At 41.5% G+C, this 14418-nt stretch overlaps 1 protein-coding gene and 1 long non-coding RNA gene across 2 annotated transcripts in view; both read left to right on the forward strand.

Annotated features, from left to right (window-relative positions):
• LOC308673502 overlaps positions 1–12854 on the forward strand; it is a 53003-nt gene extending 40149 nt beyond the window's left edge. The window contains exons 4-6 of the long non-coding RNA XR_014027661.1: positions 3871–3973; positions 10874–11353; positions 12667–12854. This is a non-coding gene — a long non-coding RNA (uncharacterized lncRNA). The remainder of the gene's footprint in view (positions 1–3870; positions 3974–10873; positions 11354–12666) is intronic.
• CEMIP (cell migration inducing hyaluronidase 1) overlaps positions 1–14418 on the forward strand; it is a 134923-nt gene that overhangs the window by 49593 nt on the left and 70912 nt on the right. The gene's annotated exons all lie outside the window — the stretch shown is intronic.

Consider the following 14418-nt stretch of genomic DNA (forward strand, 5'->3'; position numbering starts at 1 on the left):
TTTTCAGTGCCTTTGGAACTTTGAATGTTCACTAAATGAGCTGTCGTAAGGCGAGGACTACCTGTATTTATTTATTTTTATTTATTTATTGAAGGTATAGGCCAGCCATCCCCCTGTCCAAAATGACTCTGGGCAGCTGGGATTGGATAGGAATAGAGATATTTGCTTTGTACAGAACTAAGAGTATGAGCTACAACAACTGACTAATAAGCTTTCAGGATTTGAGCTGTAGTTGGGAGAATGGTGATTGAAGCCAAGACATTCAGTATGGAAAAGAGAGTCTAGGACAGGGGTCTTCAAACTTGGCCCTTTTATGACTTGTGGACTTCAACTCCTAGAATTCCTCAACCAGCGTGCCACGCTGGCTGAGGAATTCTGGGAGTTGAAGTCCACAAGTCATAAAAGGGCCAGGTTTGAAGACCCCTGGTCTAGGACAACTCGCTGTAGTAGGGTATAAGACTACCTCACCATGGCTAGTTCTCTGCGGGACAGAAGTTACACTAATATTGAAGAAATGGTGGCATGGATGCAAGAGGAGGGAGAAAATGAAACCTGAATGGCAAAAATTAAATTATTTTTAAAATTATTTTACAAAATTAAATTGTTAAACTGTCCTGTGGCTAGTTGGCCATGGTGAGTTGGCTGTGATGAACTGGCTGTGATGAGTTGTCCCATTCCATGGGAAACATGCAGGCTTGCTACTTATACCCTGTTCCTCCCATTGGATTCTAGGTCTTTCTGAACTGATGTGCCGAACATCTGCATTTTATGAGTCCCTAAAGTCCTTAATCTCAGTTTTGAACTTCAGGGGTACTGTGGTTCAGATAATAACAAACGTAGTAAACATTGACTAATAATAGTAACCATTACACAAGTGAGCTCGCAGTTTTAATCACATGCTTGTGCCTAATTTCAGAAAAATAATAATAGTACTGATCGGAAGTGGCTTAAAGTGTGTTTGGAGAAAATATGCACTCTGTCCTGAAAAGATTCTGTCTGCACTGCAGAACCCCAAGCATTGAGGCTGTATTTAATTTACAATTGACAGTTCTAGAACTAAAATTAGAATTTTTCGTATGTTTGGACACCTCTTCTTGACCCCTCCATCTGTAGAATGTAAATTCCAGAGCAGGAAGGACAGTCTGTTAACATTGGTCTTTCACAATGAGAATTGGGCAACTGTCATTTATTTTCCCCTACTAGCCCTCTTTTAAGGCAGTGTGCACTCTGCTACCCCCAAATTAGCTTGTTTACCAAAAATTGTCTAACCACACAATTATGCATAATGTCACAACTTTATTTTTTTTTTTAAAAAAAAGTCTGAGAACTACTTCTTTCTTTTAAACTTTCAGCTCAATGAGATGGAAGTCTTATAGCATTGAGGAGAGTTCTGTTTCCTAAATTAACTGCCTCTTGTAGTTAACTGTTGTGAGTTTGGAGACGAAAACTTGTGCTTTTAGCTGGTTTTATTATTGTGGAGGTGCAGGACTTAGTTTTATAGGGATAGCCTGATCATTCAGAGACTTCAAGGTCCGAGAAGCAGCATTTTATCCTGTAATTTTGATTCATCCACTTTGCCAACGCTGAACTTTGTGTTGCATTTTTTAACTGATCGATGTAAAGTTGAACATGATGCTGTTCATGTCTGTTTACCAAATAGGAGGGTGGGCTTATCAGTTTCCATGTGAGAAATCAAATGGAATAGTTAGATGTCAGAAATGCATGTGTTCACATGGTTTGAACTGGATCAAATTGATTCAAATGATCTGATGTGATGCTTCAAACTCAGTTGGCAGCCTGATTTAGAATTGCATACGTTTGTGAGTTCTTCAGCTTTTCCTTTTGTTGTGCTCTGGCAAACATGTTTGTTTTACACAGTGTATTTTAAATACACATGCTTTGGGAAATAAAGCAAAAAAAAACCCAACACCCTTCACTTGCAAGGCCTTAACAAATGTAATTACAATTTATCTGGGTGGATGACTTTTTTCCCCCCATGGAGGCAGTCAATTAAATGTTTTGCTTTGTTTTCTTTTTAAATAATTGTAGAATGGCTAACCACACACTAAGTCACGCCAAAAATCCCTTTACCTTAGGATTTACCAAATCAACTCAAAATGGTTGTCATTTGTGAAAGGGAATGGAGAGATTAATGCACAACATGTATCCTGACCGCAAGTCCTTTATTTCACCATGTGCATTAGTTGTATTTTTTTAAAAACTCCCTCTTGTTCCTTATTTTGTTCATTTAATTGTTACAGTACATATCATGCCCAGTCTTTCACATTTATGTGAAAACTATGGAAATTAATCACATAATATTTCAGTGTTAGAAAGAACGTGTATGGATAAAAATGTGATTTAACTAAATAAAAATAAAAAATAAAAATGTGATTTAACTGAATCCTCTTTTGCCCTTCTTTTGAAGAAAGACAAATTTAAATGTGGATTACGCAGCCTTGTGCTATTTGTTAACATGTACTAAAGTTGCTGGCTGCTGCTTTAGCGGTATTTTTTTTTCTTTATTTCATCTTTCTCTTTACCCCCCAGTAATTCCTTACCATCCCATCCCCAATAATCAATCTTATTGCAGATTGGAGATTTATCCAATCAAAGCAAGCACTTGACCATCAAAATGTTGCTCAGTCCAGTTTTTCATGTTCCCAGGTGGGCATTTCCCTGTAGCCGCCTTTTCCTTCTTCCAAATTAAAAGTTGTACAAAATTGTTACCTTAAAAACTGCCTTTTTAAGGCTGCACTGCCCGACTTCCCGTTTAAGGGGATAATCGCCACCTTTGAGCAAATGAAAGAGCCAGTCTTGTGTCTAGTAGACAGCCACACAAAAATGCCTATATGATTTAAATACTCAAGCATCCTTTCCAATGACTTCTATTTATTTATTTGCATCCCAGCCTTATTGTTTATTGTTATAACTCAAGGCAGAGAATAAATCCAACACACCTTTCTCCTTCTATTTTCCTCGCAACAATTGCCCAGAGGTGGGTTGGGCTGAGAGTTGTGTGACTGGCCTAAAGTCACCCAGCTGACTTTTCATGGCTCAGATGGGACTTGAACTCACGGTCTCCTGCCTCCTAGCTGGGTCCCTTAACCACTAGATCAAACTGGCTCTATATGAGCATTAAGAGTTGGCTAACCAGCCCAGACCTCCTGAGTTTTAGAAGGTGGTGCCTTGCTGGAGGGCATGGGGTGTTACAGTTATGGGTTTTGCAATAATTGTGAATATGGAAGGTAACTCCAATATAGAGGTTCCAGATGAATGCCTTTGCATGAGTCTTTGCTGGTTTCAGTTCAAGTACTTTTGCAGGTCCTTCATGTCGGAGTCCCTCAACCTTGGCAACTTTAAGACTTATGGACTTTAATTCCCAGAATTCTGGGAATTGAAGTCCATAAGTCTTAAAGTTGCCAAGGTTGAGGACCCTGGCTGTATGTGGTCTGCCAGTCCATCGAACCAGTTCATTTTCTTTTGCAACTGTCCTCTCCAACAAGGCAAGCTCCAGATGGGTTGCAACTACAATCCCTAGAATTCCTACAATATATATTGGTTGGGCTACGTAGGAATACTGGTTGTTGTAATCCAGAGGGTACCACATTAAAGAGAACAGTGCCAGAGTCTCCCAACCATTGTAAATGAACCAATGGAATATGGGAGTAAGGGTATTAAATCAAAAACATCCAATCAGGCTTAGCTTTCAGATCCAGAGAAAAATGGACAGCTGCTGAATCTAATGTATTTGACCCTTGCAAAAATTCAAATAGTTGATCATATTCTAGTCCAAGTAACCTACCTGTTGACATCCTATAATTAATTGTGTGAGTTAATTCAAACTACCCTCTTTATACATAATTTCAGGTTGCTGTCAGGAGTAGACGTTCAAATGCTGTACATGTGGATACGGATTCAATTTCTCAAGATGGCAGAGATAGATTACCATGCCAAGGTGCTTTTCGATAAGGTAGGTCGGTCATTCAACATGATACATGAAAGTATGCAAGGAACAGTCAGTGTAGTTTAATACTTATATGGTCTAGTTTTCTTGTATCCCAGCCAGGAGATACCTTTTCTGCCTGGATGGATGCTCTGTCATAATTGTGTATGAGAGGTTCTTTGACACAACCAATGCCAGGGAGATTTATGGTGCACTAATCAGTTTTCCTGAAACACCTACATATCTTAGGTAAATTCTGGGAAGTGGCTGTTGGGTGAAGAATAGTGCTGAAAGATAGCAATAGCAATAACATTTAAAGTTGTATGTTGCTTCATAGGGTTTTACAGCTCTCTTTAAGTGGTTTTCAGAGTCAGCATCTTGCCCTCAATAATCTGGGTCCTCATTTTACTGACCTCGGAAGGATGGAAGGCTGAGTCCACTTTGAGCCGGTCAGAATCGAACTCCAGACTGTGGGCAGAGTTAGCCTGCAATACTGCATTCTAACCACTGTGCCACCATGGCTCTTTGGGATATAGACTATGTTTTCCAGCTAAGATAGATGCCTGGAAGAACATATATTAAAATAAACTTTATAAGCTATATGTCTTAGATAATAGCCTCCTAAAACAAGGCAGAGTAGCATGCTGACTGGAGAATTCTGGGAATTGAAGTCCACACTTCTTCAAGTCACCACCATTGAGAAACACTGAGGTAGAAGGAATTGTTTCTTTAGCCAGCAGTTAGTTAAACCGAGGAATGCAGTGCCATTACATGCAATGATGGCCACGCACTTAAGGCAGTTTGAAAAGAAGCCCAGTCATGAATGAATGAAAAGGCTATTAATGACCACTAATCTTATTAATATTGAAAGATAAGCTTCCTGCCTGTGGTTAAAGCCTTTTTGAATGCATCAGGCTGGTGGTTGGTAAGTCAAAAAGCTAAGCCTGATCCAGCCTAGTTCTTCTGAATGATATTATCAAATGTGGAATGCTGGTAGCAACATTGCATTTGTTGATTTCTTTCCCACAATTCCATAGATAAAACCCTTTAAAAGAGGTGTTGTTCCTAAGCATGTTCTTCTCAAAAGTTCTATCATTAGCCCAAGCATTTTCCAACTAACAATCATCTGAAAATAATCCTAGTTCTTATCTTCAGGTTCTCCTTGACTAGTATTCCTTCCTTCCTTCCTTCCTTCCTTCCTTCCTTCCTTCCTTCCTTCCTTCCTTCCTTCCTTCTTTCTTTCTATCTTTCTTTTTCTTTCTTTCTTTCTTTCTTTCTTTCTTTCTTTCTTTCTTTCTTTCTTTCTTTCTTTCTTTCTTTCCCTTTCTTTTTCTAAAATGAATGGTGCCACTAGACTTTCCAATAAAACTTGGTATTTCCCTCCCCCCTCCCCCCCCGCTTTCATTTTCTTCTCTTTCTTTTTTTTAAAGTAAGTCAGTGACTGCACTTTCCTATTTACATGCTAAATCTTTTTCTGCCTTGGGTATATTTTAAGCAGAAGAGTTGGATGCTGTCTTTTTTTTTTTTGCATCTGTTCTACATTCCTTGTGGTTTTTCTTGCTTGCCACATAAACATGGAACAAAAGAGATTTATAGGCAAACTTTCTGGCTGCTGGCAAAAACAGGTCAAATCATCTGAAAAGAGATTCCTACAGTTCATGATCCTCAATCTGAGTGCTCTCACACAGCCATCCTTCCCTATTTAACTGTCACTGAATGCGGTGGCAGGGCTTCACAAATGAGGAAGACTTGAATTCATTTCTCTGGGCTTAAATATCGACACAACATTCCCAGTTTCGTTCCAAGTCTGAGAAGCATCAGCTTTGAATTTGACCCTCAATGGGTTAAAGCAAATCATGTACTCTTAAGGAAAGCAAAGATGGGCTTTCTTGAAGAAAATAGGTGGAAACTTCAAGTAAAACATTAGTTTAGCCTGAGAAAACAAGAAAGCATGAGAAAGAAAGTCAAGATTTCCCCACCTTGACTTTCTTTGGCATAAGGTGGAGTGAAGGGAGAATGCTGTTACGGTAACCTCGATAAAACAATAATACAGTTTTTTAGATTTTTTTGTGAAGGTTGTTTCCTGATCCAGCCTACTCATAAGAGCTGTAGCATACAAAATTTTGGGGCGGTAACATTTTTATCCTAGTAGGGTTTGGCTGAGTGAATGCCATAGCATGGAAGTCATCAACCCAGTGCCCCAGTTACCAACAATCCTGGCCAGTATATCTAATATCAAGGGATAGTCTGAAAAAGCTGGTAGGCGTCCATGATTCCTCATCTCTGCTTGAGGGCAAGTGGCAAAATCCATGGATCAGCATTAATTTAAGCCTCCTGTTTTCCATCCAAATTCAACTCTGTCAGATACATTAAACATCTTTGACAATGTCTGTCATGCTAGGCTGAAATTCCCTGCTTTTAGCCAAGCTTGAGAGTGTGACTCATTCAGAAAGGATGAGGAGAGACCTGACTGGAAAGAGGGGGGGGGGAAATCATGGACAGCATATTGGGCAAGGTCAGATTCCTCCTTCAGCATGGACATAAAAAAAAAACTGGATCAGCAAACTCTACAATGCTTAAGGAGGAATATAGAAGACTGAAGAAAGTTTGACTTGGAGGAATGAACATTTCCCCATCTGTGGTACCAATAAAAAAGAACGTTTGTAGCTCAGATTTGAAATGAGAGGTCCTTGCTGCTCTCTGAACTTGGCTGTTTTCTCGCAGACATGTCATTATGGGTATCATCATCACTGCTAGGAGGCAATAAGGTTTGCACTGATGATCTAGTTTGGGTAATGAAACGTCTGCAAGAAAACAGCCAAGCTCAGAGAGCACCAAGGAATCCACAGCTCTCCTCCTCCTGCAACCTCTCTCCCTTCTAGCACTGATGATGTAACCTAGTTGGGTAATGAAACGTCTGCAAGAAAACAGCCAGGTTCAGAGAGCACCAAGGACCCCTCAATTTCCCCTTTCTCCTTGAATCAGGGAGTAAGGGATGCAATATTTAATTAGGGTTAAGTTGAAAATGAAAGGGAATCCGGGTTAATTTTTCCATCGAGCCCTCCCTTGTCTTTGCTGTAGTCCCACCCACTTGGACTCAGGGCTGTTCTCTAGCCTGTCACTCACAGGTGAAGCAGGCCAATGATGGCATGCTGCTTAGAGGAATTAAGAGATCTCATCTTTCGTAGGCCTGTTGATTAACAGATTCTGAAATTTGAGCATCAATTGTTCAATTTTTTTTTTTAAGGATTGTTTCAAACTGGTGACATTTCGGTCGAAAGTTTTTAAATGCAAAGGCAGAACATGACCAGAAAGTTGTGTAAAGACACAATAAGCCCAGCATTTTATGGATGGAGTGAGATGCAGATTTTATCTTGAGTGGCTTGCCTTTGAACTGGGCAAGATCCAGGTCTCAAAAGGAACAAGAAACTTACTTTTTTAAAAAAATAATAATAAAAAAAATAAAAATTCAAATGTCTGTGAAAGCAATCTTTGCAGAGGTCAGATTTAAAGTGCTGGCTGTTCTCTTCTTCATAAACTGTGTTTCTTCAATTAAAAACTGTTTCAGTTTTTGTTGAAAACTGTTGAAAATTCTTCCAGTCCTTAGAAAGGATTTTGCTGCCTCTTCCTCCTCCTCCTCCTCCTCCTCCTCCTCCTCCTCCTCCTCCTCCTCCTCGACTTAAAAAATCATTAACTGAATTCACCATACCTCAAAGATTGTGGTAGATGCCATTAGTGGAGAAAAAAAACCCGGTACTTAGCATATTTAACGTGACCTGATGGGTTTTGTTTTGTTTTTCCCTGTACAGTAATTCTTCTGAAAAATAGGTCAAGAATATTTGGCTGGAAAACTTGCCCTGATAGGAAAGCCAGACCCTGTGACGCAGTTCTGATCCTTCCCCTGAAAGTTAACAGATTTATTTTCAATTGCCAAATATTTAGTCTTCTGTAATGTTAGGGTTTGGGATACTGTTTTGTGCTTTTGTGGCCCCCAAAGTAAGCTGATATTATATATATATAAAAAAAGAAATTACTGACATTTAGTCTCCACGTTCTAAATGCCAGTGTTGCAAGTGTCTCTATCACATTGGTACACGGAAGGAAGAGCTTGGCTTGGTTTAAGGTCTACAAGGCTTTTTTTTTTTGCTACCCTGCAAAAAAAATAGTGGGAGAAGGGTGAAAAATAAAATTCAAAATAAAAAAAATGAAGCAGGCTCAAATTTGGTAACAATAGGAGGCTTTAGGTTTCTTTAAACATATTGCCCTTTTTATTTTGTTGGCATTGTTTCAGGATTGCTGTTATTGGGAATTTAATTGGGCTTCTTTGGACCTCGGCCGCTTATATTAACACGTGAAGGGTTAATACCCCTTTACAATGCCTTGGTAAGGCCACACTTGGAATACTGCATCCAGTTTGGGTCACCACGATGTAAAAAAAGATGTTGAAAGAGTACAGAGAAGAGCAACAAAGATGATTGGGGGACTGGAGGCTAAAACATATAGGGAACGATTGCTGGAATTGGGTATGTCTAGTCTAATGAAGAGAAAGATGAGGGGTGACATGATAGCAGTCTTCCAATATCTCAGGGGCTGCCCCAGAGAAGAGGGGGTCAAGCTCTTCTCCAAAGCGCCTGAAGGCAGGATGAGAAACGATGGATGGAAACTAATCAAGGAGAGAAGCAACCTAGAACTAAGGAGAAACTTCCTGACAGTTAGAACAATTAACCAGTGGAACAACCTGCCTCCAGAAGCTATGAAAACTCCGACACTGGAAGTTTTTAAGAAGAGACTGGCTGGGGAATTCTGGGAGTTGAAGTCCACACATCTTAAATTTGCAAGTTGAGAAATGCTGATCTGAATCAATGCTCTGAAATGAGCAGGAAAGAAAGGCTGGGGAAGCTGTAGGGTTCCAGAGACATTAAACAGCATCTTAGCCTTAGACAACAGAGGCTCTGAGAAGGAATGCGAAGTGTTGCGTTCAGCAGCAGTAAAATCTTCTCCACGCCAGAGAGTGCCACACATGATTCCACATCTACCTGAAGCTTAGCTTCTCTTGATTGTGAAAATACCTAGTTTGGAGGTCACCATGATGGAGAAACATAGCCACCACATGGATGGCCGTGTCTCCATCCATCCAGAGAACAGTTGGGAATAAAAGCCTTCATACAGAGACTTTCCCTTCAGTAAGGGATACCAGCTGTGTTCTGGGGCAGTGGGGTGGGGGGCATCTCTGACAAGCAAATATTGACAAGCGGCCACATGGAGCGTCAATCTTTTCCTCCTTTCCCAAAAGGCATGGCCTTTGACATTCCCCCGCTGTCCTCACTTCCCGGCCTGCCACTTCCAAATTTCTCTCTGGATGGTTGCAGTTGAGTTAATTAAAATCCATCCCCTGCCAGCTGCAAGGCGTGTGGAGCCTGCCCTCCATCCTTTTAATCATGCTGCCCTCTCCATTTCCAAAAGGCCATCCCATTCCACCTGGGAGGTGGCCGTAGCAGGAGGCAGACAGAGGCTGGCTGTGTAATTACAAGGCCCAGCGTTTGCCATCTATGGATTCCTTAGCTCTGACAGCTTTGCTTGCATAAGCAGGAGAAGATGGTGGGAGGCGTTTTGGCCTTCTCCCTCCCTCCCTCCCTCCAGCTGCCTCCCTTCCTACAGAAATGCATTAGAGTTAATGATGCTGTCTTGAATGGGCCGACCCCATTGTGCCCATTGCTCTCCCACGTGCCCATTGCACAAAGGGACTCCTTGGCTCTGGATCTCCTTTGTGTCTGATTCTCTGCAAAAGCAGGCAGGTGAGATAAAGAGAGCTCTTCTGTAGACCCCCACCCTGAATTATTTCTCAGTACAGGAGGTCCTTGACTTACAACAGTTCATTTAGTGACTGCTCAAAGTCCCAACAGCACTGAAAAAAAAGCAACTTTTTTTTCACAGTTGCAACCTTTGCAGCCTTTCCCACGATCGTGCGGTCCGCATTTCAACCGGTTCATATTTTATGACGGTTACAGGCACACTAGACATACCCAATTCACTGTAACTGTTCTTTCTACGTTTTAGTGTGTTTGGCCACAAATGTCATGAAAATAGTCAGAATTGAAAATCAATTACCAGCTCTCAAGCAGAAATATTCAGCCCTGGGGTGTAGACGCGTCCATTGATGAGAGCAATCTTAAGCACCCAATGTAAGAGTTTGGGTTCTTCTGCATACTTTTTCCGTTAGAGGATCATATTCTGGATGTTGCACAGCTGAAAGAGAGATCAAAAATTTGTCCTGAAAGCAAAGCACTTTTCAGGAGCTTGGAAGATAAAGATGCTGAATGAGGGCCTATTGCCAGAAAAAAAAAGATCTCTCCGAAATGCAAATGCATACCGGTGAGAGACTGCCGGCGGGTGACACCCAGGGATAGGGCCTTCTCAGTGGGTGCGCCTGCCCTCTGGAACCAGCTGCCGGTAGAGTTGAGGACTGCTCCCGACCTCCGATCATTCCGCCGGGGCCTGAAGACCTGGCTCTTTGAGCTCTCGGGCCCAGGCTGAGGAGAAAATTTTAACTGGGGTTTTAATGTACAGGGTGAATTTAATGCTTTTTAATTGGTTTTAACTTTTGTATGTTTTGATTTTAATTCCCTGTAAACCGCCCTGAGTCCTCAGGGAAAGGGCGGTATACAAATGCAAATATTAAATTAAATTAAATTAAATATCTACGTGTCCTTGGGTGAGGCTATCCTGGTTTCTTCTCAGTGTCTTTTAAAAATGGGCACTTATTCAAAAAAAAAAAAATCTCAAGGGGCAACGTTAAGCAAGCTACACTATATCACATTTCATGGAATGCGAGCAAGTGTTAACAAGAATTCAGGGAACTGAACATTGCAATGTTTGCCCAACTGACCAGTTGCGTTTCCCTTTTTCTGTCTTTCTCTCTCCTTCCAGTTGACTTCTGCTACGCTTGCATATCAAGGAGAACCCAGTCCCTTGGGATTAAAATCCGCAGTCAAGCCACTTATCAGAAATCCAAGTCTCGCCAATATTGTATCCCCTGAAGAGCACAGAGGATGGACGATGTGACAAGACTTTTTGGGAACAACCCAGAATGCCATTCTACAAACTCTTGAAAGCTTGCTAAATCAGCTACATCGTGCAACATTTTAATTGCAGGGTGTGCGACATCATATTCCTGAGATGGTCGTTACGGACTTTTTTTTTTTAACTTGGAAAATGCCTTCAAAATGTTACATTCATTTGACCGCCAATAAATACATTTTGCTGTATTCTGAGGGGCGGGGCGGGGGGGGAAAGAAGCTTTGTTGTGTTATTTCATACGCTGAGCTCTGCTCCTTTCTAAGCAGAAGAGGACAAGGGTTTAAATTTCACTGGAACTCAAACCCTTCCCTTAATCCTGGGAAGATGAAGGTAAGTTTTGGTTTGAAAATGCAGGTTTTTTTATAGTCACAAAGGTACTCCCTGCAGTTGCTTCTTGGGTCGCACTTGCTTTCTCTAGATGAAGTGGAACATCCTTAGATCCTCAAACAGGCATCCAGTGCCAGATCTGGAAAATGGAACCAGATATTTAAAGCTCTTCTTTCCTGAGATATCCTGGCAAGGATGTGGAAGACTTAGAAGGAATTAAATGCATTGATGCTTACTGGGTCTAAAAGGCATGGGTAAGTTGTAGGATATATATATCTCTGCATCCTCCCAAGGCCTTCTCATGACTTTGTTGAATTTGGACAGCAAAACACAATCCTGTGGATGTGTATGGAGAGTCATCCAGGTCATGTTTGTCCCAAAGGTGCTTTTGCACGAGGCAACTGGGCTTCGTTCTTCTTTGAAGACATTTCGCTTCTCATCCAAGAAGCTGCTTCAGAGCTGACCGGATGGTGGGAAACGAAAGGATTTATATACTCCTTGCAGACAACTGGTCATTTGCTGCCTTTTAGAGAGTCATTGAGGCCACTTGGAGGTTTACTTGCATCCTCAAGTTCACCTGTGGGGTGCAACTGGGTGTGGAGCCTTCTTGTAACTGCTGAAAGGACTGTGTTGTAGACTGGAGATAGATGATGTCGTATCTCTCCCTCTCTGTTGAGAGAGGGCTGTTCAGTTTTGACATAGATGGCCTCTTTGACCACCCCCCTTTCTGAAACAGTAATGAGGATAGTGACATCCTCAGCTATCTACCTTCAACAGCCATGTTTCTTTTCAATCAAATCTATCAAGGTGCCATTCAGCCGTAAATTGCATCTCTTTATTCACTTGCGCCTGGATAAATTTGCAGATATTGGAGCCAATCACCCTTGCATGTTGGGCTCAAATTTGAGAGTTCCCTTGCAGTGGAAGTCCCATTGAGGTCAATAGAATTTTTGCTCAAGTAAGTGCATGGAAGATTCATGGCAGATATCTTTTTAATGGCTCCTGAATACAGGCAGTCGTCAGCTTACGAACACAAGTGGGACCAGAACTTCCATTGCTAAGCAAAGGGATTGTTAAGTGAGTCACACTCAGTTTTATGTCCTTTTTGTCACAGTTGTTAAGTGAATCACTGCATTTGTTAAATGGCTCACTTGGTCATTAAGCTAATCCATCTTTCCCTATTGACTTTGCTAGCATTAGAATAATGTCTAGTTCAATTGTCTCTAAGATTGAAAAAAAAAATTCTTGGCTTCAGTTTTTAGAAACTGGTCAGTCTACAATTAGCAGGCTGCGATGCATTGTGGTTTATTTTCCAGGCAAAATTAAGTTCAACCTGCTCCAGAATTCTATGCAACTCGCCGAGTTTCTGCAAAGTATATCCAGAGATGGCGGAGATGGCTGATGTTGAAGGACTAAAGCTATTATTTTAGCGCTAATGTTAAACTGTCTTTTAGATGTTTTGGAAAATTGTAATTATCCGCATAGAATCCTTGCTTTGCTTGAAGGTTCTGTGTTGTGTCCTGTGGTTTGTTTTGAGTAACTGCGACTGACTGGTGCTGTTGCTGCTTCTTCTTCATAGGGGAATAAATATTTTCTTTGGGGTAATTCTAGAGAAGGGCCACAGCAGTTGGCCATCATTTTAGAATTTTGCCCGGTTGCAGATGGCTCTGGCTGGCGTTTCTTCCATTTCGCTCTCGCTGTATTAGGAGCCTTTAAGGCTCAGCTCCAGGCCATTCTGAGGTTAGGTCTCTGGACTTTACTTTGTTCCCTAGTGGCTCAATTTCTCCTTCGTTGGCACAGCCTTGCCTCCTTTTCTGCTTGACATCATGTCACTGACTCATTCTCAAACCATGGAGCATCGCTTGCCTCTATGACTAAAAAATAAAACTCTGTCAGATAAAAAAGTGAGGACGTTTGGAGAGTTTGGGGGCAGAAGGACACCTAAGGCTACCCGGAAAAAAAACAACCAACCCAGAACAAAGATGAGGACAGCTGAAAACTGATCTGTAAAACACAGGTAGGGCAATTTTGTTCCTTCTACTATCGTGGCTTAGTTTTTGCAAAGAAATACCTGTGGAGTTTGGGGCGTGATAATATTTCATGCAGGCCGCCGCATCCAGGATCATCAACCAGGGCAGTTGCGTGTAGATTTGGTTGACTTTTATTTTGCTTTGGCCATCCGTGGTAGGAGGCAGAGGGCGTAAGAATCTTCCTCTCAGGAAAGCCTCACCCATAGGTGAGAACCTGCTTAGCTTCTCTCTGTCTTCCGACCTGTTCCCAAGTTATTGCCCACAGGCATTCAAGCCTACCTACTGATCCATAAGGACTCTTGGCTGCTGTTTTAAAAAACAAAAAACACCCCGAACCAAAACAGCCTCAAAGAAATTCAGGAATTTGGAAGGGCAAATTTACATCTTGCTCAATCCTAGACGAGCAAGGTTGCCTGGATCTATCTATCTATCTATCTATCTGCTAGGATCTGCAGGAAGAAAATATTTCCATTGAGACATATGAAATGATTTTTGCAGGACCTGAAAGTTATTTGCTGCTTTGTGGAAAGTCTACTTTTTTTTTTTTTAATCCTTCCACGGGATTGAAATTGTGAACTGGAAGGAAGACGCTCCTAGACCATCTGAACTGCTTTAATGTCGAGAGTTTCTCAGGGTTAGGTCAGGAGCAGAGATACACAAAACGTCATTCGCAACGGTGTCTTTTGCTCATGTGGTGGAAGATCTCAACCTTCACTCAACAAAGACAAGGATGCTCTACAATTTCTGCCTGGGACACGGGTAATATTACTCGCCCGGCAGAAGATGTGGAAACAATAAGTTTGACCTTCTGGAAAATTACACACTCACTCAAATTGCCACCCAGACAAGGGGGAAAACAAGGTGAGTTGAGCCACTGATAAACAAGATCTATGCTACAGAGGGAGGGCAAAAAAAAACAAAAAAAAACCACGTCTCCACCCCACCGTGTAAGAAACAAGCAAGTACAGGAGACTGGAGCAGTGAGCAGGTTTCAGCAGCTGGCCAATCAAGCAATTGGAATAGAACTCAAATTGGGGA

Source organism: Vipera berus, assembly GCF_964194415.1.
Source record: "Vipera berus genome assembly, chromosome: 12".
NCBI lineage: Eukaryota > Metazoa > Chordata > Lepidosauria > Squamata > Viperidae > Vipera > Vipera berus.